Raw genomic sequence first — 27,300 nt, 5'->3', positions numbered from 1 at the left:
TTGGCCAGCTCCCAATGGCTTTCCTATTCCTATCCAGACAAGATACAGAATAATTCCAAAGCTGTGGCTCCACAGTCTTTTTCTAATCCTTGAAGTGCAATCGGAAGCACAGGGCAGACCCTTTACATAAGTGACAGTTCTCATTGGATTAAAAAATCTAATTGGACAGTATTGGAGCCTTCATTTTCCACAAATCTTCCTCCATCGCAGTAGCCCATTTGTAGTTTCTGAAGTGGTGGTTGCTAGTATCCCCTCCAAAAGAAATAAAAACAAAATTCAAAAAGTCTGAGAAACTTCATAGCTCCAAAACAGCCAGAAAACCCAGCATTTTGACTTCTGCTTCTACTCTGTCATTACTTGGTTCTTGTTCTGCTTTAAAACTCTAGTTTATATCCCGATTTTAGTGAAGATTGAGACTTTGGTTTTCTCTTTCATATATGGTAGTGTTTTTTGTAGAGTATAAGCAACCCAGTCTTGACATTTTTATTTATTTTTCCAACAACTTCCTTTCTCTCTGTGATCTATAACCCCCCCAGCTCCCAACATACACAAAATTTGAAGCTTGCTCACCGGTCCCTGCCTCAGTGGACTCTGTCCCCTAGGTTCCTCTCTCATTTTAGAAGATTTTGATGCTCTCCTGTGGTATCTCGGTATCTGTTCAGTCTAAGCAAGTAGAGATGAACCCAGAAGAAAAATGTAAAGAGTTTCCAGGGTCAGGTTTCTTCTCCAACAATAGTTTTCTCCTTGACTTTTTCAACTTTATCTCAGAAGGGAGTGGTTCATCAATTCTGGACTCTGAAAAAGGTACACTTCATGATTGCAGTGATTTTTCTCTGCCTTGTTTATAGGACTTCGAATACCAGCTGACACACAGTAGGTTCTCAATATTCTGTAAATGAATGGTTATAATCCTTAGGTATCCCTTTATGAGAAGTATTTTTTTTTTTAGTTAAAAAATTCTGTCATTATTAAGTCAAAAGGCATTTTCATGTTGCAGTATTTGACATACTACACATTTTAAATATTCTCATTTTCATCCCTAACTGAGATTACAGAAAAACAAACAAACAAATAAACAATGGATTTGGCTCGGCCAGATGAGGAACACGAACACTTCTGGAAGATCCATCATAATGGCTGCCCTAGGAGACCCCAAGTTCTTTTTAAACAAGGGTTGGTTTATGATGGCAGTACTGGTTAAATTATATTTTCAATGTCATTTGACTGGTGAATTTGAGAAATATGTAATAATCGCTTTAGTTGTTGAGGTCCATCACCCTGTGTTCTGTACCAACAATAGATTTTTTTAATTTATCTTTTTAGGTAAGCTCTATGTCTGATATGGGGCTTGAACTCACAACCCCAAAATGAAGAGTTGCATGTTCTACCAGCTGAGTCAGCCAGGAGCCCCAGCAGTAGACTTTTTAAATTCAATGCATTGGACATACACTTGGTGGCCTGAGAAATGGCCCTTGTATCCAAACCCAGCATGTCATTATAATATTTAATGTAACATCAGGAGTTACAAGTGTTCACCTAAGTGGCATAGGGATCTTTAGGGCTTTGTGAAAAGTTCCCCATCATAGTGCAGAGCAACATAGTGGATATTAAGGCAGAAAAAATGAGGAAAATCTGTTGTGTTCCAGCCTGCTAGGAAACTAACTGGCTCCTGACTTCAGATTTCTTCCCATGCCTGCCCTTGCCCCACCAGACATTGTCATGGACTCGGTTTCAGAAGTCCAATGCCACCAGGGCTTAGAGGTTGTTCAGATAACTCTTCTCCCAATGGAATGATACGCTGTGAGAGAATAAAGCTAAACTTGGAAGTCTAGTTTTATAAGCAATGGTCCTGGACAACAGGATGCAGTGTGTTTGCTACTTTGTTATATAGGAAACCAGATATGTGCTTCATCTTTGGGATGTTAAGAGACATGAATGAGATTCAGAATGACTGTAGCAGTTAAAAAAAAAAAAAAAAAGTACCTTTACAGAATTAGACCTATAAATACAAAGAAAAAACTGGTGGTTGCCAGAGGGGAGAGAGTGGGAGGATGGGCAAAATGGGTGAGGCAGAGTGGTAGATACAGGCTTCCAGCCGCAGAATGAATAAATTTCGGGAATAAAAGGTACAGCACAGAGAATATAATCAATGATATACAGTCAATGATATTGTAACAGAGCTGTATGGTGACAGATGGTAGCCAATGTGGTGAGCACAGGGTAACGTATAAGAACTTGAATCACTATGACATACACTTGAAACCAATGTAACAGTGTGTGTCATGTGTCAACTATACTTAAAAGTAAATTTTTTAAAGTACCTCCATATTTCAGACCTACATATTTGACTGTTTGGACCCCAGTTGTTTCTTCCCTGAGTTTCACATATGAGACTGCTACTGTCTCATCACATAAAGAGACACAAAGTATCAATAAGTTAGGAGGACTTCTCTTCTGGAACTGGAACAAATATGGGTGAATAGAATATCACTGAGAGAAACCCTAAATATCCAATACATTAATAGGTTAGTAAATCATAATACAACAACTGTTTGATATTTCACAATACTCAAAAAAGGAATTATTAAAAATTTTAAATGGCATGAAAAAGGGCTTCTAGTAAACTGTCAAGTCGAACACAAATTAAATACACATACAGTCACAATTACAGTTCAAAAATAAAAAGTAAGCTCAATAGCAAATACATTTCAAAAGTTAACATGATAAGATTATGGGTAGCTATTTTCTTTTTCTTTATGTTTTGTAATTTTGATAACAAATATATATGATTATAAGGGGAAAAACAAACTTTTATTTCAACGGGCAAAAAATAAACTATTAAACATGTAAAAATGCCTTGAAAAATGAAAAAAGAATGTCAAATAGCGTATCATCATCAGATTACTGAGCAAATGTAAAAGGTTGATTATCATTTAACTGCATTATGAAAAGCAATTAACAACTAGATGACAAATGCACTGCTTTTTAGTGATTATATGGCAAAATGAGTTTTAAATACACCTTTCAGTAATCATATCAACACAGTTGTGAAAAATTGTTCAAATCCTTTTTTGTTGGTTTATTTCTCTCATATGAGCCAGTTATTTGTGTGCTTTTTTGGCCATAACTGTATAAAATAATTAGTAATTTCAGTGGGTCTATCTGCTACTCTAACTGCATACCTCCCTACAAATATTTCCCTGGTCTGAATCAAGGCAACTATTCTATTAGAAAAATGGTTCCAATAACTTGGTTAATTGGCCCTGGCTTGATTATTGTGATTATAAACTATTAACTGAAATCAATGCTATTGGCCACATGCTAGCTTAGTTACAGAGTGCCTAAAGTTTTTGCCCTCTGTTTGCATTTATTTTTTCAAGAGAAAAGAATAAATTATTATAGACTATATATTAATATTTCCCAAATATATTATTTTCCATAAAGCTCCTTTGTTAAACAATTTTTTTAACTCTTACTCCTTGATTATTGTTCTTTATTGTTCCTTCCATTCATGCATTTCCCACAGGCATTTTCTAAAGTAAACATTGTTTTAGAACAAATTTATGTTTACAGGAAAAAATGCAAAGATAACACAGAGTTCCCATATATACCACAGTCAGTTTTCTCTATTACTGACATTTTATTTTTGTATGGTATATTAGTTACACTTAATGTTAATACATAATACTGATACATTATTATTAGCTAAAGTCTATAATTCATTTACATTTTCTTAGTTTTAACCCTAAGGAAAAGAGATACTGCTAATACAAGTGGCTAACATTTACATGGCTCTTATGAGGTAGATACTCTTACCAATGTTTTATATATATTTTATATATATATATATATATATATAATCTTACTGTACACTTAAAGCTATGGCGTCAAGAAGCTAGAAGAACTCTGAATGGGAGACACCAAAAAAATCCATACAAGGACATTTCATAACTAAACTTCTGAAAACTAAAGGCAGAGAAAATGATCTGAAAAGCAACCAGAGAAAACTGACATCTTACCTATTGGGAAAAACAACTTGAATGGCAGCAGATTTCACTTCAAGTAGTATTCATTTATCTCCATTTCACAGGTGAATAAACTGAGGCACTGAAACATTCAGTAACTTTCTCATGGTCACCTAGATATAATGGAGAAGCTGGGTTGTTTGATTCCAGGGTCTGTGCTCTTACCTCATGCTTAATGAAGTCATGATTAGGCAACCACTACTTTACCATCATCTACTTTCAAGCCCAGTTCACCAGAACACCAAATTGTATAAGGCTGTAGAATCAACACCCCATTTAGTAATAACATGTGATTCTATTTGCAATGTTTTTCATTCATATATGTGCTTCTTGGGACTCACCCTGAAGTTTCAGAGAAACTGAGAACTGGTAGAGGATTCAAGTGTCCTAGAACCTACAGAGACTCAACTTAGAAATAGTAACTATATACATAACTATTTATAAACTTAAGAATGAATATAACAAGAACCATGTGGCACCTATAAAATGAAAAAAAAATACCTACAGCTAAAAGAAACAAAAGAAGATTTAAAGACTTCCACTTTAGGGAATATGAAGTAGATGTACTTTTTCCTGTTCTTCCCTCTAATTACAACTAAAAATTCTGGACACTATTTGCAAAAGAAACATCGGAAGACTCTGAAAAATAGAAAGAAGGCAGATTGGCTAAGGAATAGCAAGATCTGAGGAATAAGATGAGTTGTATTAGTGGGATTATTTTGTTGGTGGTTTTTGTTTGTTATCATATCTCACTTTTTAGAGCTAAAGAAACTGGCAACCTGTGAATGCAAACAGCACAGACCCCCCCCCCAAAAAAAAAATCCATCCACAGCAACCCTGTAATCTGTAGCCGAAGAAACAGGATATGGGCAGCCTAGAAAGAGAATACTTTTAGATATTTTATTCCAGCAAAACACACACACACACACACACAAAACACACACACACACACACAAAAGCATGGGCCCCATCCATGTCAGTAAAGAGTAAGTACAAAGTCCAGTCTTCCACTCCAAGAGGTGTAACGAGGTACGCCAACGCCCCTATAGATGTAGTGTCAAAGAAGAGGAAGTTGCTTTCATTCCCACAGAGAAGTAAAGAAGTCTTCAGTGTTAGGGGACATCACCTGGAAAGTCTGGGACACCTCTCCAGAATTAATGAAGCATTCCTTCCCCTCCTGATGATGGTGTTAGAAGAAGCTTAGTGAAGAGTTAAGACATTTACTGTCGCCCTTTAGCAATAAGGCCATGTCTACCCTACTGCCAGTAGGACAAGGGGAAGAACTGGACTTGAAGCCTGCCCAGCAATAACAAGGCTCCCCCAACCTTCCATGCAAACAAGGCTGAGTAAGGAACCTGTGCTTATATTTTCACCTGAGAATAAGAAGGCGGTGTCTTACTTTCCACGGCCAGAGACAGTACACAAAGCCAGCTAAAATAGAGGCTTAAATAAAAACAATCTCATGATATACAATGTCCTGACTTAAATATAAAATAGTCATACTATGAATGAGAAACATCTCAAAACAAATGAAAAAAGACAATCATTAGACACCAACATTGAGATGGCAAACATGTTAGAATTATCTGACAAAGATTTTAAAGGAGCCATGATTTAAAATGCTACAATGGCAATTATTATGATGCTTAAGAAAATTGAAAAAAAAAATACAAAGTCTTGGAAAAGAAACCGATGTTATAAAGAAGAACCAAATAAAAAATTTAGAACTGGAAACTACAATAACTGAAATGCAAAGTTCAGTGACTGGGTTCACCAGCAGAACAGAAGACACAGAGGAAAAAAATGAGAAGATAGGAAGATAGAACAATTAAAAAATTGCCCATCTGAACAACAGAGCAAAAATAGACTGGAAAAACTGAGCAGAGCCTCATATTTGTGGAACAATAAAAGATCTAACATTTGTGCCATTAGATTGCTAGAAAGAGGAGAGAAAGTTGTATGTGTCAGGGGCAGCTGGGAAAGTATTTAAAGAAATAACAGCTGAAACTCCTCACATGTTACAAGGGACCTAAACCCGTAGATTCAAGAAGCTTGATGAATGCCAGGTAGGATAAACCAAGGAAAGTGTCATCAAGATACAATATAATTAAACTTCTGAACACTAAAGAAAAAGAATGTGGGAAGCAGCCAGAGAAAAATACACACTATCTTTAGGGAGAAACCAATTTGAATGATAGCAGATTTCTCATCAGAAACCATTGGGACTACAGGGAAGCAGCAAGATATGTTTTAAGTGCTGAAAGAAATCAAATGTCAATACAGAATCCTATATCCAGGGAAACTGTCCTTCAGGAATAAAGGAAATATCAAGACATTCAAGGATGAAATAAAATTAAAAATTTACCACCAGTGTACCTGTGCTTAAAGAATGGCCGCATGAGATTCTCTGAACAAGAAGGAATGACAATAAAGGGGATCTTGGAATTTCCATAAAGAAGAAAGAACATGGTTAGAAAAAATCATTGTTAGGAAAAAAACATGGTTAGAAAAATACATTAAGTTTAGCTTTTTATAACTGATGTTTAAAGCAAAAATGTTAACATTAGTTTGGTTCTAAGTGTATCTAGCGAGAAGATTTAAGACAATTATATTAAAAATGAGATAGGGTACGAGTGCCTGGGTGACTTGGTTGAATAAGCATCTGCTTAGGCTCAGGTTATAAATCCAGGATTCTGGGATCCAGCCCCTGACTGAGCTTCCTGCTCAGCGGGGAGTCTGCCTCTCCCTTTCCCTCTGCACCCCCATCTTACTCTCTCTCACTTGCTCTCTCTCTCAAGTAAATGGATAAAATCTTAAAAAAAAAAAAAAAAAGAGAGTAAAAGAAAATGAGACAAAATGACACATGAATAGACTAGGACTATTTACACACATGTAATATAATAACCAAAGCAACCACTGAAAGACAAAGATTGGCACAGTGAATTTAAAAACATGACAGCCTATAGGGGCACATGGGTGGCTCAGTCGTTAAAACATGACACCCTATATGTTATTTACAAGAAGCTCATTTCAAAGATAACAATATAGTCATATTCAAAGTAAAGAAGGGAAAAGGTATCATAAAAACAATTTTTAAAAAAAGCAGAATCAACTATGTTATTATTTTTTAAAAGATTTTATTTATTTATTTGACAGAGATCACAAGTAGGCAGAGAGGCAGGCAAAGAGAGGGGGGTGGGGGAAGCAGGCTCCCTGCTGAGCAGAGAACCCAATGTGGGCTCGATCCCAGGACCCTGGGATCATGACCTGAGCTGAAGGCAGAGGCTTTAACCCGCTGAGCCATGCAGGTGCCCCTCAACTATGTTAATATTCAAGTAAACTTCAGAACAAGGACAATTACCAGAGACAGAGTTAAACATCATTTAGTGATAATATTGTCAATCCACCCAGAATACATAGCAGTCATAAGTGAGTGTAAAGCAAACAACAGAGTTAGAACATACATGAAGCAAAGCTGATAGATCTGAAAGAAGAAATAGACAAATCCACTCATATAGTTGGGGAATTCAACATCATCACTCAACAAATGAGAGAGGACAGAAAAACTGGTAAGAGTATGGAAGGACTCAACAACATGAGACAATAAGATCTAATTGATATTTAGAGAACATCGCACCCAACAACAGCAGAATGCATGTCCTTTTCAAGTCCTCATAGAAATAAAGCAAAATAGACCCTGGGCCATAAAACAAACCTTAATAAACTTGGAAGAATTGAAATGCTACCAATGTATTCTCTAACCACCACAGAACCAAAACAGAAATCAGTCACAGAATAATGGGAACATTCTCCAAACACTTAAAAACTGAACAACGGGTGTTTATAGTACCCATCGGCCAAAGCGGAAATCTCAAAAGAAATATAAAAAATACATTGAACCGAATGAAAATGAAAACTCAACATATCAAAACTTGCAAGACACAACTAAAGCAGAACCAGCAGGGAAATTTATAGCCCAAACAGATACACTAGAAAATAGGAAAAGTCTCATATCAGTGGGGCACCTGGGTGGCTCAGTGGTTTAAGCCTCTGCCTTCAGCTCGGGTCATGATCTCAGGGTCCTGAGATCGAGCCCCACATCGCACTCTCTGCTCAGCGGGGAGCCTGCTTCCCCCTCTCTCTCTGCCTGCCTCTCTGCCTACTTGTGATCTCTCTCTGTGTATCAAATAAATAAATAAAAATCTTAAAAAAAAAAGAAAAGAAAAGTCTCATATCAGTAATCTCAACTCCTACCTCAAGAACCAAAAAGAAGGGAAATTAAAACCAAAGAAAGAAGATAAGTAAAGATAAAACAGTTGTCAATGAAACTGAAACCAGAAAAACAACACCTAATGAAACAAAGAGATGGTTCTTTGAAAAGATGAATAAATTGACAAGGCTGTCAAAGAAAAATGAAAGACTTACCAATACCAAAAATGAAATAGGGTTTATCACTACTAATAACTGCAGACACCAAAAAGATCATAAGGGAATGCTATGAATAACTCTACACACATGAATTTGCCAACTTAGACAAAAAACAAAACACAAATTACTACAACTCACCTGATCTGAAATACATCATTTGATATATTAAGTATTTTAAAAAATTGAATTCACCATTTATAAATGAAATTTAAACCATTTAAAAATTCCTAGAAAGGAAATCTCCAAGATCAAATGGTTTCTTTGAGAATTTTACAAAAGGTTTAAGAGCAATTTTATACAAACTCTGAAAAAATGGAAAAGAACACTTTCCAGTTCATTTTACAAAACTGATATAGCCCAATTTATATTTAATTTATATTAAAAATTAGTAAGATGTAACCTCTATATATTGGAAAATAAAATTAAAAGATAAATAAAAATTACAAAAATACTTGAGACAAATAACAGTATAAAAAAGAGAAAACTACACACCAGTATCTCTTATGAATATCAAAAAAATCTTTAATAAAATATTAGCATATCAAATTCAGCAATAAATAAGAATTATATTTCATGTCCCAGTGAGACTCATTCCAGGGACAAAAGACTGATTTGGTATATTAAAAAAAATGAATCACAGTAATCTACAATATTAATAGCTAAAGAAGAAATAGCACATAATCACCTTAATGCAGGAAAAGCATTTGGCAAAATTCAATACTCATTCATGATAAAAAAAAAAAAAAAAACCTCTCAGAAAAATAAGAATAAAGGTAAACTTCCTCAAGTTGACCAAAAGCACCTATAAAAACCTTAAGTTAACCTTATCTTTACTAGGGAAGCCCTCCTGAGCTTGGGAAAAAGACAAAGATGACAGCTCTCACCACTCTTGTTGAACCTAGTGCTGGAGGGTCCACCCACTGCAACAAGGCAAGAAAGGGAACTAAAAGACAGACAAACAGAGAAGTAAAATGCATGATTGCATACCTAGAAAAGCTTTTTTGTTGCTGTTTTTAAAGAACAGTACACAGAACAACATGAATAAATTTTCAAAATGTATGCTGCATGGAAAAAGCCAGTCTCCAAAGTTTCCATACTATATAATTCCATTAGTATAACACTCTTGAAATGACAAAATTGTGGAAATGAACAAAAGATTAGTGGTTGTCAGAGGTGGGAAGGGTGTGAGTGGTAAAGAGGAACTGTGGATAAAAAGGGGCAGCCTGTGGGAGGTCTCTGGTGATGGAAATGTCCTGCATTTTTACTGTGTCAATGTCAATATCCTGTTTCTCTTATCTTTTTTTTTATTATTTCTTTTCACTGTAACAGTATTCATTGTTTATGCACCACACCCAGTGCTCCATGCAATCCGTGCCCTCTCTAATACCCGCCACCTGGTTCCCCCAACCTCCCACCCCCTGCCCCTTCAAAACCCTCAGATTATTTTTCAGAGTCCATAGTCCTTCATGGTTCACCTCCCCTTCCAATTTCCCTCAACTCCCTTCTCCTCTCCATCTCCCATTGTCCTCCATGCTATTTGTTATGCTCCACAAATAAGTGAAACCATATGATAATTGACTCTCTCTGCTTGACTTATTTCACTCAGTATAATCTCTTCCAGTCCCGTCCATGTTGCTACAAAAGTTGGGTATTCATCCTTTCTGATGGAGGCATAATACTCCATAGTGTATATGGACCACATCTTCCTTATCCATTCGTCTATCTTATCTTACTGCAGCCTTGCAAGTTGTTACCATTGGCAAAAACTGGGGAGATAGTGCACATGATCTCTATTATTTCTTACTCACTGAAAGTGTATCTATAATTACCTCAAAATTAAGAAAAGAAAGAAATATAGCTACATAGCACTCTCCGGTCTAAAAGACCAAATATTGTTAAGGATTATTTTTGCCCCAATTAATGAGCAAACTTTGTACAAGATAAATCACAATGCCCCGAAATTTATATTATAAAATGAAAAAATGTAAAACCTCTTCTATGAAAAAATATAGAAAATTAAAAGATAAACAGGGACACCTGGCTGGCTCAGTCAGTACTGCATGGGACTCTTGATTTGGGGGTTATGAGTTCAAGGCCTACACTGGGTGTAGTGCTTACTGAAGGAAAAGAAAAGATAAAAGATAAAAATCATAAAAGTCTTATTTAAATAAATACCCCAAACCAGCAATAACAATAGGCAAAAAATTGGGAGAGTTTACAAAAGGGGAAATATGCATGGTCAGTAAATCACATTATGCAATGTTCAATATCCTTAGTTATCAAAGAAACATGAAATAAAACAATATTAAACATGTCTCAAGTGTCTATCAGAGTGTTGACCAAACTCTGAACCTTCCTGCTCCACCTGGAATTCAATTTGCTGGATCATTTTTCCTCAGTAATCTAAATGAATTCATAACTATTCTCTCTGAATATATCCATTAGAATAATTTACAGGATACTGTACTTCCCTTGACTTCTTGGCCTAGACCATCCTAATTTGTCTTCTTGGCCTTCCTTAGAATAACACTAGGATGTTAGCTGGATATTTTCTAATTCCCAAGTCTCTCCCCCAGGGAAGAATGATGGAGTCTAGGAAGAGGGCCTGTAATACAGATCTCAGAGGGATGCAGGTGTTTATAAGAAATGATGCCTCCATTAGGCACAGCCCACATGTCTCTCCCAGCACTGGTGTGACACTCTTGGGAGCCTTGTTATAGTTGGTACTTTTTAGCTGGAGGTCAGTGTGTATAAAGATATGGCTACCTTTTAGGTTTCCAAATTTTGAATGGGCTTTATGGTTTTTTTTTTTTCTCTCCTAAGATATATCTCTCTATTTGTCTTAGTTTAGGCTGCTACAACACTATAGACTGGATGACTTTAGAACAAACACTTATTTCTCACAGTTCAGGAGACTGAAAAGTACAAAATCAAGGGGCTAGCCTTGGTGTCTAGGGTGAGAGCCTTCTTCCTGTTCTTCAGATGGTCACCTTCCTGCTGTATCCTTACCTGGAGGAGAGAGAAATCATCTCCCTTCTGTCTCTTCTTATAAGGACAGTAATTTACTCATGAGAGCTCCACCCTCATCACCTAATTACTTCCCAAAGGTCCCACCTTCTAATACCATAACATTGGGAAATAGGAATTCAATGTGTGAATTTGAGGGGGACACAAATATTCTCTACATAGCACCATCAGATCAAGTTCATACCAGACTACACAAAGTTTCTCCTTTTAGTCTATGATGAATTTGAAAAAAGAAGAGAATTAGACTTTTGGTCCAAGGTTGGGAAGTGAACAGCCTGACCCTAACATTTCCAAGACCCAGGGCAAGAATACAGATGGAGATATTTATACACCATGAGCTTCAAGGCACTCAATCCAAGCCGAGTGATCCTGACCTGCTAGGGGTGACTGGTCTCCCACCTCTGCCAATATCACACGTTTGAAGTGAAAAAGCTAAATTCAAATGTAGAATTCCCAGGTGTCTTAGAGTTCTAAGCCAAATATCGGCAGCTTTGAGAGAGTCCGTCCCTTCCACTCAGACCCTATTCTGCACCCTGCTTCTCTCCCTCCACTTCCCATGCTGGGCTCCATCCTATGTTGCAAGGGACCTCAAGAACATGCATGTGGACTCACCAGCTGTGAAGTTCTACACTTACCCCACCAGGAGCCAGTCTTTGGTCATCGTTCCTTGGGTGTGGAAATCAGCTTTGCAAACTGCTCTTTGGAAGCAGGACATAGTAAAGACCCTGCACAAGTCCAGAAAGTGTCTGGACAAAAAAATTCTGAGGTTCTGATCCCCAAAGCATGGTCTAGACGGGAATGGTATGGCCTTTGTTTGAACAAGTCTTTCTGACCCCAAGACTGGAGGGCCATCAGGGAGAGCACAGCTAGAGAGCATAGTGGAATTTTCATAAGCACAGTGACCAGGGAAAGGATGCTGCTTGCCAGATCTATGGGTAATTTTCCACAAAAGTGGAAAATTTTATAATTCAGCCTGTTGACTATTCAGATATGAATAAGCAATTTGATTAGTTTCATTCCCATCCACCCACCCAAAATGATCTTAATGAATCATTGTCTGTACTTCATCTTCATCTTCTAGTGAAAGTAAGATAGACCTAGAGGATTTGGTGGGTACTCTTTTTCTTTCTTTTATATTTAATAGGGTGGGTGTGGGAGAAATACAGAGATCAAAGGTTCAGAGGGGACTATGGCTCTACTTTTGCTCTCTGTTGCAACATGATGGAATGCCCAGCAATGCAAAGATGGTAGCCAAGGTATTTCTCTTTTATTTATGCCCCATCTCTATCCTACAAGTATGAGAGAGAATTATTTTTGTTCATTACAACTCACTTTGTTCTTCTAAGCTTTTGTCATCATATGATGTGCTTTCACACATAGCATTTTATTTCTTTCCAATATAATAGGTTGCATTTGAGAATAACTCCGGTTTCTAATTTTTGGTTCAGTAATAATAAACACCTTCACATATTCATTGGGTGAATGTATATTGAGTACTTTCTATGCATTGAGTACTTTGCAACATGTTGAAAATATAATAGTGAATAAGACAAATGATTGTGTCCTCATTAAATTTACAATCTAGTGGGGAAAAAAACAGGCAAAAGTAGAAAAAATAATGACCAATTTTAATAAGTAGCTTTAACGGGGATAAAACACAGACAGAAATGCAGAATATACAGTGGCATGGGTGGAGCTATTTCAGGTCTTTGCTTAAATAAAGATCCCTTTTTAGAGAGGCCTTTTCTGGGGTACCTGGGTGGTTCAGTTGTTAAGTGTCTGCCTGCGGCTAGGTGATGATCGCAGGGTCCTGCAATCGAGGCCACTTTAGGCTCCCCCCTCAGTGGGAAGCCTGCTTCTCCCTCTCTCTCTCCCCCAGCTCATATTCCCTCTCACTCTCTCTGTCTCTTTCTGCCAAATTAATACAATCTTTAAAAATAAAAATTAAAAAAAAAATAAAGAGGACTTTTTTGATCTTTCTACTAAAAATAGCAATCATCCTACTCTAGCACTCATCTTCTCACCTGTACTTTCTCATACACACAAATATTTGCTTACTCATTTTGTTTTTCTCTCTCTTTTCTCATATGTAAGTTCTATGAGGACAAGAACTGTTTACCTTTTTACTGTGACAGTTGTTTTCCTTCCTTTTCTAGGACTAGAATAGTGCCTGGTACAGAGCAGATGCTCAATTAGTACTTATTGAATGAATGAATGAATGAATGAATAAGTAAGGAAAAGATTTTCTGAGAAGGAAACATTTAAGCTGAGATATAACAGCGATCAGTCATGCAAAGGGTAGGTAAGGTGGGAGGAGACCTTTCCAGGTGGTGGCAACAGCAGGTGCAAAGACACTGAGGCAGGAAAGAGGCTGCCATTTAAGGAACTGAAGGAAGGCCCCTTGCTAGAAGCCTGTGTCAGGCAATGGCTGGAGCTGAGATTAGAGACTTGGGCAGAGAAGGGTTGAGTTGTGTTTACAGGCCAAGGTAAACATTGGGTTTCACTATAAATACCTGTGGAAGAGATATAAGCAAGGCAGAAATATAATCATATGATTTGGGTTTAAACATAATCACTCTTGCTTCTGTGTAAAGCATCTAATGGAGGATGACAACAGTGTAACCAGAGAGATCAGTTATGAGACTTGTGTCAAGATTAAGAATATTAGGGGTGCCTGGGTGACTCAGTGGGTTAAGCCTCTGCCTTAGGCTCAGGTCATGATCCGGCTCTCTGCTTAGTAGGAAGTCGGCTTCCCCCTCTCTCTCTGCCTGCTTCTCTACTTGTGATCTCTCACCCTCTGTCAAATAAATAAATAAGAATATTAGACAGTATCCACTGTGCGCTTTTATCAGGCGCTGGCCTAAGTGCTTTATGTACCATTTTATATAAATAAGATTTTAGCTTAATTAATTGATAGATTTTTTTCAATATTTTTCAAATGATTTTTCTTAAGCTTTACTTTTCCACATTATAATCTACTTTAGTGTAAAATCAGATATAAGAAAAAAAGTCATTACTTTAAAATTACTATGTTAGCATTTAATGGCACTCTAAAGAAATCACCACAATTTTAATGTATTTTCATCTTTAAAATCGTTCCCATAAATATTTAAGAATTACAACTGATTCCAAAGCATTTGATAATGGCATTTGGAGAATATTAATCCAGCAATGTGTTGGATAATCTGGGTTAGGGGGAATCCTAAAGTGGGAATTTAGCTGGGAAATGGGTAGGGTAATCCAGATATTAGATGACGAAGCCTAGACTAATAGGACTGCTGTGGAAAATAGCCAAAGAAGATAAATACAAGAAAAACCACACACACACACAAAAATAAAATGGAAAGAATTTGATTGAAGCGGGGGAAAGCATGAGAGAGAAAAATTAAAGATGTTTTCAAGGTTTTGAGAAAGAGGGATATATGTAGTAGACACCGTTGATGCCGGGCCAAATCCCCTTTTTGTGCCTGTTGCTTCTATCCCCCATCGCTGAGGATACTTTCTGTTAAGACTCTTTATGCTCTGCCTGGAAATAATGCCCCCAACGACTGTCCTCAGTAGAAACTGGAGCTGCCCCTCCCCCAACAGCCAGGGGTGGGGCTGCCCCCTCCAAGGGCAGGTAAAAACAGCTAATGCCCAGCTGAGGTGGGATATGCTCTCAAGGAGAGAAACAGCGTGAGACGGTATAGGTGCTGCCCTGTAAGATCAGGCTGAGGCTAGTTTTCAGCTGAAACCACATCTTTGCTTAGCTTCTGCCCCTGCCTTATCTATTTCCCTCACTTCCTTACAGATTTCTCCTGGGAGCACTTCCTCAATAAATCACTTACACAAGAATCTCTGTCTGAAGCTCTGCTTCCATGGACCCTGACCCAAGATAGAAGAGTACGGAAATACTGGAGTAACTGGCAGAAAGGGAACTTAAGAAAGGAGTGTTAATTTGGATTTGTTTCACAAACACTATCAACCCTTAACCGACATAGCCTTAGCTCTCTCGGAGCACGCATCACACGGGAGATACCCCGCACACACGCCCACAGCTGGTGGAGGCCACTGGGAGATGCTGCAGAAGGATGGCATCTTTCAAGCACGTGTGATCTAAAATCGACTTTCTGATATCACTTCTTTGACTAGAGACCCAAACGTCCGTTGAATTAGTCTTAAGTGCATTTTATTGAGTGGCCCAACTTTTAAGATCTAAGTACTTCTCAGATAGAGAATGGAGAACCCATGAACACCTAGGGATCAGCGAAACATCCCCCACAATTTTTCAAGGGTTTTATTTTTGGCAAAACTCAATTTAACTCATTTTGCAAGCACTCTTCCCTCCAGTTTTTAAACCCATGGGTATTTCAAAGGAAATTTAATCCATATGTTTCTGATTCATTTACATTTTAAGTCATAAAAATGTTATTTTTATAAGAGCTGTTTGATATCCAAGAAACTTTCTGAGCCTTTTAAAAAATCTCTTTAAAGTCTTGTTGGTTGGAGCCAGGGAGCAGACATGGTGTGTGATGCACCACCCGAAAATGTGATCCAGACGGACTCAACCAAAGACTGACCTCAGAACAATGCTTGCCACATCCAGCCAAAAAAATAATGGCAAGGAGATGATCAGGAAAGTTGGTCTGGACACCAGAGAATCCTTGAGAAACACAAGAGAAGCCAATGGCACATGATAGCAAAGATTAAAAATGGGATTCATTAGTGTGTCATTGATGCGTTTGGGCATGTAAGGACCAGACTTTTGTACGTTACAGCCAGCTATCATTCCTGGAAACTTTCAGGAAGACCTGCAGACTGCTGCAGGACAAAGTCCAATATCACCACCCAAATACTATATGTGAAGAAAATCGTGTCTTTTCTCAGTATTGTCTGTAAGAGTGAAACAGCAGAATAACAACCTCCAAAGGACTCTCAATTAATGTACTGCATATTTTTACAGAGTTCCAGGCAGTGATTAAAAGGATCATGATGAAAATATGTATTTAATGATACAGAAAGATGTTTGTGATACACGGCTAAATGAGAAATATGGTGAGAAAACTGTAAATGATATTGGCACCACATTTTCAGTCAAGCAAAAAAAGATACTTAAAAAATCTGTTGTTATATATGCACAGGAAAATACTAAAAAGGAATTGTGGCTAGGATAACAGATAGGATTGGAATGTTTTTCTTTGCTTAGCTTGGTTATATTTTTTTGACTTTTCTACGGTACACATTGTGTAAGTTAACAATAACAACAACAACAAAACTACCTTTGTCTGCACTTTACAAATTGTGTGGAATAGTATTCCTGTAATATTGTAAGAGAGAAGCACCCTTCTTTTTCCCCTCCTGTCTTCTGCTCAGGAACAGCACTGCGTGGGGTCCCAGCCGGAGGGGTGCTACAGCAGGCACGGATGAGCGAATAGTCTGAGATCGCCGGAATGCAGCTGTTCATCTGGAATGGCTAAATCTATGGTGACCATGCCTTCTGAACCCCAGACTGGTCGCACGATCTAACACGTGGGGGGTGTACGGCAGGATAGAGTATTTTACATCAGAACTGCTCTCAAAATTTTGGACATGTGGTTGTTCTGGCTACCAGGCACGTTGCTCCAGAAAGGAAGAAAAATTCTAAAAGGTGACCTAAGGAGCCCTCTAAAAGATAAAATAATGGCTGGTAATTTATAAAACTGCATTTGCTCATACTGAACATCCACAGAACAAGGAGAACTCTTTTGATTCTCCCTCGTGTAGATGTAGACAGCGTTTTAAATCCGAAGGACTATTACTTCCACATCTGTTGGCATCTATTCAGTTGCTGTCTGAAGGACAACCCGCACAAAATGTGCACAACTGCCGATATGCTCCTGAAACCTGCAAAATGAATGCTTTCTCCTGATATCATCAGCACCCCGTCTCCTCTCCCCACCAACCTCAGGCCTGATTCTGAATCACAAGCCATTTTCCTTTCTGTTCAGCTGGGCTCCTAAGACCCTCTTTGATCATGAAGACAGGGCAAAGCAAAGCAGAAACATCCTTTTCTGAGACCCCATTAGCATAGAAAAGTGAGATAAACAATCTTTAATGCTTTCATTTAAAAAAAAAAAAGTGATTCCACAGCATTATAATCAAAAGGAATAAGAAAAGTCAAGAACTCGATTAATTATTATTTAAAATTAAGTTATTTCAAAACCCTGGATAGACTTTCTGTTTAAACATTCTGTGATGATTTTATTTAAATATATTGTATTCTCACCTTCTGAAATGACTGAATTCATTTTAAATAGGCATTAACTTTGAAGCCCAAAATGATGAAAAGTTTTTTAACCAACTGGCCTGTCATGGTTAATCATACTCTCCTACCAAACACTTTCTACTCAACTCACAAGAATATAAGCTCTCAGTTCCAGGTACTATGGGACAGTTCTCAAATTCTGGCAAATCTCTCTTCCAATAAACAACATTTTCTTTCACAGTTTATCAGGATCCTCGTTATGGATAAATGTCATGTAGAGGTAATGTCCTCTCCAGATGAGACCCACATAAACGAACCTAAAAAGTCCTTCAATTCATAGCAAAGAATGGGATGACTTACTGATCCCCTGATTTGAGAAAAAGTGTGTATGTGTGTGTGTGTGTGTGTGTGTGTGTGTGTGATAGAGGGAAAGAAAGAAGGAGAGACACGAAGAGATCGAGAGAGAGAAATTGATTTGGTCTTTGATACATTCATCCCCGAGTTTCTAGTGTTGTCACTGTGCCATGGGTTTTGGATTCAAATATCACCGAAATCATGGCACCCAACATTAGACTTCATATGAAATATTACAGAGCATAGCGATAAATGAATAATCATCTAATCATACTAACCACTCATTCATTTGTCCATTCATTCATTCGATGACTAGAGAACCCTCTAAATGTCAGCCATTAGATATTGGGAACATAGAGGTGAGTGAGACAAAACCCCTGCTCTCAAGGAATACTCAGGCAGTGGGACAAATGCACCCATTAAAAAATGTGGCGTGAGTCGTACAAAACAACGAAAATTGTATAGGTACTATGAGAGGGAAGATAATGTTCTCAGAAAAGCTGATACTTGAGATAAGTTTTAAAGAATAATGAGGAGTTAGTCAAACCAAGAGTGGGGGAGGTGCTCAAGTGGAAAACCTGTGTCAATGCAGGAAATGAATATATGAATGAATTTTTGGTACTTCTTGGTCAATGGGTATCATACCCTCACCAACTAGAACTGGTGGGATAGATCTCCCCCAAAAGAGCTAAGCTGTGATCAGTTTTATATTTAAAAATAATCCAATAGAAAAAACACATTTTGATTTACTTAAAGAATCAATGCTCCTCATTCCAAGAGGATAAATCTTTTTTTTATCAGAAATCCAGTAACATTTTATCTATTGCTGCAACTGAATCTTCAACCAAGCTCAGACTTTTCTGGAAAGCAAATGAGAAGTTGTACAATTTTTGAGGATACTGTATTACTTTTTAAACATAGAATATTACATGTTTGAAAAGCATGAACTTAGGTTTGAATCCCAGCTTCCCCACATAACAGCTGTGTGACTGAGCAAATTAACTTTTCTGAGACTCAGTTTCCTCATCTGGTTTATTAGTGGCAAAGATTTCTTCCCTATTTAATTTCTTCCCTATTTAATACAGCTGTTGGGAGAATTAAATTAAATAGTGTCTATAAAGGTCCTGATAGAGTATTTGGCACTAATGCATGCTAATTCTGTTTCCTTTCCCTTTCCTTAAGAATGGAGTTTCTGAACAGGGAAAACAAGATAGGCATAATTCATCATTTTGAAAGTACTGCCCATGTTCAGGCAACACTGATATTTGCCTAGTTGGTCTCATGTAAGTCAGCCAAGCCTGACTCAGTCTGACCATGTTCCCTTTCACTAGCTGGGAAAAAAAAATAATAATATTTAGTTATGGATCTTGGAAACCAAGAGAGAGCTAGCACTCACCATTTCATTTACACAATGGAGAGACACCTGCAGTGTAGCTTGTAGAACAGAATAGAATTGTTATAAAAAAAAATATCTCCCATGGCAGCAAAGACACTTACAGTTAATGAGCTAATAAATATTGTCAAGTGACCTTTCCCTTGCCAAGTATTAAATCGTAAAGAGAGGGGGAAGGGAAGGATTAGAACTGAGTATTTGCTACAGAGTTCAAATTCTGGGCTTCTTCTAGCTAACTTTTATTACCATTGACCATATTTTAGCCTTGTCAGGCCTCTAATTCCCCATATTGCTGGACACTGCAAGTGCTCTAGGGCAGAGACCCATTTCTTATAGGCCAGTGTCTGGCAGAAAGCAAAATGTTCTTTCTCATGTCAGCAATGGGCCTCTGCATGTTTGCTTCTCTTTCTGTTGCCAGAGTAAAGGAGGGAGATTGGTCTTGTCGGCTATAAAATTAGCCATTTTCAGTCTCATTTCTCTCCAGAAACTGTTATGACCGCTTGTTCTCGGTATCTGCTTAAAGGTACATAGAAGTTCTAATCCCATTACTTCATTCTAAACACCAGAGCTATTCCAATTTTCTTTTGTTTTTATTTTACTTTTTGTACCACAATTTTATTTATGTGTGTTAAATACATACAAAAAACAACATCACATATTATTTGGTAATCTTAAAGAAGATATATGAAGCAAGTTGGAGTGAGTGCTTAGGACAGAGCACAGGAACAAGAGAGGTGAGTGGAGATAGAAAGGGGGAAAATGTGTATTTCTTTATGTAGGTTGGAGATGACCAAGGGCAATGAGCTGATGAGTGTGATTAAATCAACTCCCTGCACCTACAGTCCAAAATCGTAAGTAATGTTTTAAACATTACTGAGTGATAATGACGAATACGGCAACCATCACATATTCTATAACCAAGTGCCTGATTATAGGTATTCTGATTCTATCAGAGGAAACATTTCTTTTCATGATACTATTTTCTATCAGGCATGCACAGAGATTTCAATGTTTTCAGTTAGAACTGAAACATTATAGAGATAGCCAGTTTCTGGAATTTGAAGTTAGGAACAAAACTCAGTCACTCATTTCAAACTAGACTAATGTGGACCAACTATCCTTTCTCACCAATTCTTTTTTAATCTGACTGATTCTACAGCTCTCACAATTCCTTCAGTTTCTAAAGACCGCTAATACGATAGTTTAAAAGGTATTCCCAGATTCTTAGATATACCTTCCTTCAAAAAGTAGAGCCGAGGGACGCCTGGGTGGCTCAGTTGGTTGGACGACTGCCTTCGGCTCAGGTCATGATCCCGGAGTCCCGGGATCAAGTCCCGCATCAGACTCCCAGCTCCATGGGGAGTCTGCTTCGCTCTCTGACCTTCTCCTTGCTCATGCTCTCTCTCACTGTTTCTCTCTCAAATAAATAAATAAAATCTTAAAAAAAAAAAAAAAAAAAGTAGAGCCGAATTCCCCTCACCTTGAGTATGGGATGGCTTTAGTGCTTTCCAATTAATAGAATGTGATGAAAATGATTGTGTTAGACTTCCAAGATTAGGCCATAAAAGGCATCGTGAATTCTTTTTTCTCTCTCTCTCTTTCTCGCACTTTCTATTTTTTGAGAAAAATCAGTGCCATGTTGTAACTCATGGAGAGATTGTCCCCACCCCCAGCAAGGAATGTAAGTCTCTGGCCTAGAGCCTTTGAGCAGCCATCTTGGAAGTGGCGGCTCCAGCCCTAGTCAAGCCTTCACATGACATTAGTCCTGACTGACACTGTGTCTGCCTCCTCCTGATAGACCATGATCCAAAGTTACCTGGCTAAGCTGCTCCTGAATTTCGGATATCACACAGAAACTGTGTGATAATATACTCTCCTTATTTTTTTTTTAAAGATTTTATTTATTTATTTGACAGAAAGAGCTCACAAGTAGGCAGAGAGGCAGGCAGAGAGGGGGGGAAGCAGGCTCCCTGCTGAGCAGAGAGCCCGATGTGGGGCTCGATCCCAGGACCCCGAGATCATGACCCAAGCCAAAGGCAGAGGCTCCAAAGCACTGCGCCACCCAGGCGTCCCAATATACTCTCTTATTACGCCATGAGATTTTTGACTAATATATTATGCAGCAAACAGTGACTAATAGAGGTAGACTGTAAGATGTGTTCCTATAGCTTTTCTGAGGCATATGAGTTCATTAGCTGTCAGACATTATTTTGATTCCTCTCTGCTTATTTAGGAATTGCAGAATCAGTTTACTTGGAACACTTTAATTTTCCCCAAAGAAATGGTGAGTTTTCCTTTATTCTTCCTAGAGTGATTTCAATGTCTATCCCTAAAAAAGAAATAGCAAAAAGAGCATTGTATATGTGGGTTCTAGCCTTCACAAATCATCTCTGGGAAAAGGTGCAGCCCCAGAGCAGAGTGTGATCCCTGAGCACACCCGCTGTTCTACCCTTGTTTACGCTCAGTCTCTTCTTCCTTTGGGACCTTCCTTTGAGCTATGCCTCTCAACTGTCAGGTCCTCCCCATGAGACAAAGACAAGCTGGATGGGAGTGCTTGCTGCAGGGAAGGTGCACCTGTGAGATGGTTGGGTTGGGGGCCAGACACAAGAAGCCTAAAAAAATGAACTGCTGCTCTAGAATGGAGAAATGAAAACTAGTCAAAGGGGCCTGGCCACATGCAGAACAGGGATAGAAACCGGCCCTCTCTTTGAAATACCAGCTTATGATTTGGCTAATGGGGAAAGAGTAGTGAGAAGTCCTGTGGCCTCAAGATGTCCTGAGTCTCCAATTCCTCTTTCTTGAAAAGATCCTGTTTCTTCTCATCTTGGTGAAATTAAACTCCTGGCTTTCTCCTATCTAAGTTTCTGAACCTTTACTGTCACCTCCTCCACTGATGGATTTTTACATTTTGGAATGCCTTGGGTTTCATCTTGGACCTTCTTCTTTTTCTATGCATTCACATTAGGGGACATCATCTTGACCCGCGGCTTGAAATAAATCTACATGACTATGGCAGCAGACAGAGGTCTTTGGACCCTCCTCTAGATTCCAGATATATCCTTCATATCTTGTCTTGGTTGTCTAAAAAGAAACTCACCCCACAACAATTCCCACCTCACAACAAATTGGTTGTTTCATCAACTACCCAAACCCCAAATTTGGAAGTTCTCCTTTATTCTCTCCTCATGACTTCCACATTTAACTCACCAGCAACTCCTATTAGAACTTCCTTCTAGATGTGCCCTTTCTGCTCACCTTGCTTGCTTCTTCTCTTCCTCTCAATGGTCCATTTCCTACATAACTAACCATAAGCATAAACAATGATTCAGGTGAGATCTTCTGATTATTTTTCACTTACTCTGAGAACAAAATGCAAACCTTTCACCCTGCTTTATGAAGCCCTGACCATCTATAATCTTTATGAAGCCACAGTCCCTCCTTCCAAACACAACCTTCTCTTCCTCAGACACATCAGACACCTTCTTGTCTTTGGATTTTCATACTTGCTATGACCTGCACTCAAATTCTCTCCTTCCTGATCATTGCATGTTGCTCTCCTTCTTGACATTTAGTCCTCGATTTTTCTACGACTTCCTCAGCTCAGTCATTCCCAGCCAACGCCCCAAAGTGGCCAGCCACCCTCTCACCGGGTCACCAAATCCCAGCTGTTTGCATAGCTGCATCAAAAAATCCTGATTGGGGTGCCTGGGTGGCTCAGTGGGTTAAAGCCTTTGCCCTCAGCTCAGGTCATGATCCCGGCCTGGGATCGAGCCCCGCGTCGGGCTCTCTGCTCAGTGGGGAGCCTGCTTCCCTTCCTCTCTCTCTCTGCCTGCCTCTCTGCCTACTTGTGAACTCTGTCAAATAAATAAATAAATAATCCTGATTGATTCTTTACCTGTTTATTTTTTGTAGTTTTTGTCTTCTTTTACTTGTATATGCCCTTCACCTAGAACAGTTCCTGGCACAAAGTAAGAGTTCAGTTAATATTCATAAAACACATTAATGAATGATGGCCTATTCCTAACATGAAGCTCAATAATATTCCCCAGTTCTCCCCACTATTAATTTTGTGGTGAAATTCTTCGATGGCTGTCAGTTAGCAGTTTGGAAATGAGCAAAGGTTTCTATCTGAGGCGGGTTTATTTCCTGAGGAAAATACAGTGCTTCATTTCCTGGAGGGCTTGGTGGCAGGGCTGACCTAGCGGGCTGCCTGTATGGTACACTGGAATCTACCTGCCAAGACAACGGAGTTTATACCACTCCCTGGAAGGAACAGGAAAATGATGAAAAGTCACTGGCTATAGAGGACTTGACCTTTTACCTCAAAGCTCAAAGAGAAAAAAAGGCAGAACCATTGAAAAAGCATACATATTAACTGCCACATCACACACCTCCCCCAAGTAACACTAATTTGAAAAGAAGGAAAAAAAAAAAGTCTTTCAACATTTTTTTTTAGAGCTGAACACTAGATATGTTTGCTTTATGATGTACTCAGGCCGAGTTCCCATTAAGTGTACCTCCCAGAATCCATATGTGTGATGCATACACGCTAATCCCTGGAGGTTAAGCTAACAGCCACAGCAGAAAAGATAAACAAGCATGTTTCGTATTTATGGTTATGTTTACATTTTTAGCTTCCAGGCAACTTAATTATGTGATTTTAATGCATATGTCCTTGTTAGGAGCTCTCAGCACCTGACAACATTGACTCGGTCTAATGTCCTGCTTTTAAAGTACAGCATGTCAAGCAAAAAGAACAATTCAAATATTTCAGTCTGGTGTTTTGGGTTTTTTTTTTGTTGTTTTTTTTTTTTAATGCATGAGAACGAGGATCCAGAGAGCTTACATCACTTCTCCAAAGTTCTGTTATGTCCGCAGCTGATACGAAGAGGAACACATGTTATAGAAATGTAAACACACTTTAACTTCCTCATTAACATATTAAAAGTGAAGCTCTAAGCTCAAGCCAGTAATTTTGAAATGAGAAACATTCAGTTCAATTAACAGAGGGTCTTTCCCTACCTCATATATCAATTCCGTCTGTGACATAGAATTTTAACATATATTCGTGTCTACACGTATCTCACATATATTGTATCCTGCCTTTTCTTCCCTCTGACCTTGATTTTAAATTTAATAGTTACTACATTGCAATGCTAGCCAAGCTGTATTTTTCTTCTATGACTTAGTTTTCAACCTGAGAAAGAGCCAATAAGTGACTGTAAAACATTTAACAGACATAAGACTCACACGCAGTGATATTTTAATGTAAAGCTTTTCCAGGGACTGGTCAAAAGTTACAAATGGTAAACTATTTAAATGGCTTACATAACTTCCACCCATTTTTCTTTGTAGCCCAGTTCTCTAAGGAGCACTGACATTATATACAAAAACTATGAGCGATCACAATGATATAAAAAATGCCAAGTTGCTTTAGGCAGAAGTGTTTCAACTATGTAGATGCCTGGAAAGATCAAAGGCCAAACACAAAGAGAATTTTTAAATACTACCCATACATTAAAGAACTTTAATTGCTTCGTCTAATTTTTGAAGTTGTAAATGTTTATAAGTAGTTTCCTTGGCCTGCGAGAAAAGAGAAGGAAGGGAGAGGAAGGAAAAGAAGGTAGAACAAAAGGAAAAAGTTAAAAAAAAAAATTAGCTACCCTTCTTTGTGCAACAAAGCAATGAAAGAGACATCTTCAGAGAATGAAAAATCGAGACACCAGTCTCGAAGCTGAGATGACCACGCTATCTGGCCTCCAGAACCTGGGGTAAGACTGCCGCTGTGGGCGGCACCAGAATTTTCATACGGAGCACCTGTCCTGCTGGAAACAGCAGTTAGGAGCCGGTCCTGCAGCTGCATTTGCAGAGCAAGCTCAGTACTCTTACCTCCGATCGCACCATCGCTTGCCTGGCCCTGGGACATCAATAAAAAACAGGCGGATGAAAGCACCTGTCACCCGCGCACCTCACCCTTTAGATCTGCCGCTGCGGTTTGAATATACATGGACCCCCTTCCACGCTTTTTATAACAGAGAGATGACAACTAGCGCAGGAGCCAATGAGATGAAGAAACTGGAAAGGATTTGAGAAATCAAGTCTGTGATGAGAAGGTCACACAAGGAGCTGAACAAAATGTTCATCATTATTGGATCTGGTGATAGGCGCATGCAGGTTTGATGATAGCGCTCTCACTAATTTGTGTATATTTGAAAACATTCATAATGAAAAGTGAATGAGAGAGAGAGGGGGGTGGAAAATGTGACCGGGGGAGGAAGGGAAGCCTCAAGCCCTGCAGAAGAGAAACCCTGGACGTCTCACCCTAAGCAAAGGCCAGAGAATAGCCACAGCAAAGGACTTCGGACTCCGCACTCTGCACTCATATTGCAAAGTAATCCAGGACCCACGAGTTCTGACCCTACCTTTAACCTGGGCTTTCTCTTTCGCAGAAATTGTCTCACCCATGGCCTCAGCCCTTAGGAACAAGTTGCCCCTTCGGGCAGGTTGAGCAGCGAGGTCTGGATCTATCCAAAGGCAGACAATCAGATATGAAGTCAAAACGCCCCGTGCCTCGGTCCCCTGTCGACCTCCCCCGTGCCACCAGAAAGGCAAACCAGCGCACCTGCCTCCCGGCCACACAGCTTCATCCTGGACAAGTGGATGGAGTCGCATTTTATGGATTCTACTTGCAATCATTGTATAAAGTCTTTTCTTGAAAATTCTTCACTAATCAGCAAGCCCAGCAAGGCATGTCAGCTCTTCAGATGTCAAGTTCAGAACGTGTCTAGAAGGAAAATTAAGGGAGTGTGACTTGATAAGCAGGGCGAGTTAGCTCTTCGTGGGAAACGGGTGCTGTTTTTCTCCCATTGGCTAAGCACTTCTCTGGCCACAGGGCGGCTGAAAAACCACTGGGAATGTCAGCGACGGCCTCAGAAATAATTTTATGTAAGGTCCAATCAACTCACCGAGAGGTTCCTAAGAAGCCTCTAGGTGTCACATACTGTGCTGTGTGCTGGAAATAAGATACAAATGATGCCAAGAAGGTCAAAGTCACGTGGTAAGGTTAAGTAAGAAATCACCAATGACACTACGGCACATTTCTAGGTGTTTACCAGAGAAATCACACGAGACAGAAAAGGCGAAGAACAGGACATGGCATTATGAGTTGAGTATTGAGGGATGACTAGTCTTGAGGGATGAGTTGAGTCTTAAGGGTTGACTAGACTTGAGGATGACACCTGCTGACGGTGTGGAAAGGCATGGCACCACCGGGAGAAGGAACAGAATGTACCAAGTCCTCAGACCGCAGGCAGTGAGGCAGTGTGCGACGTGCACACACCACCCACTGGGGGGAGCAGTGTGGACACACATTTCTCTGTGCCTTCTGCGTTCCTAAGCCAGAGGTGAGGGGCCTGATGCAAACAGGAATCCAGGGCGCGTGGAGGGACTCCCTGTAATGCCTACTCAGGACTGCTAGGGAGGGTCTCGCCTGGACTCGGGCTGAGGGTCAGGAGACAAAAAGGGCTCTTCTCCAGCCCTGGGCAAGAGCATCTCACACCGAGGGAAACTTAAGCTCCACAAGATGAGGATGTAGGAGCAGAAGGAACAGGTAAAAGCGAGGTGAACCTTAGCAACACTGTCAGCAAAGGAGAGCTCTGTCAGCCCTTCCTTGCCCATTTCATTGGATCCTCCCAGATCCCTTCTTTTCCTCAAATCTGCTTCTTGACCACCCTGTGCCCCACCCCACACGCACTCACCAGAGACCTCACAGGCAGCTTTAACCCTAGATCGCCTTTCCCAGAAATGGCTCTTACTCCAAAACTGAGTTTCTTCCCCCAAAAGGGTTGCAT

The 27,300-nt window shown here is 39.2% G+C and overlaps 1 long non-coding RNA gene across 1 annotated transcript in view; it reads right to left on the bottom strand.

The window, feature by feature from the left end:
- The window catches only part of LOC309855135, a 62,751-nt gene that overhangs the window by 12,989 nt on the left and 22,462 nt on the right, over positions 1-27,300 (bottom strand). Inside the window, exon 3 of the long non-coding RNA XR_014306635.1 lies at positions 4,020-4,138. This is a non-coding gene — a long non-coding RNA (uncharacterized lncRNA). The remainder of the gene's footprint in view (positions 1-4,019; positions 4,139-27,300) is intronic.

This window comes from Mustela nivalis (genome assembly GCF_964662115.1).
Source record: "Mustela nivalis genome assembly, chromosome: 20".
NCBI classification, from domain to species: domain Eukaryota; kingdom Metazoa; phylum Chordata; class Mammalia; order Carnivora; family Mustelidae; genus Mustela; species Mustela nivalis.
Note: the sequence above shows the minus strand (reverse complement) of the source record. Positions and strands in the feature narration are given on the sequence as shown.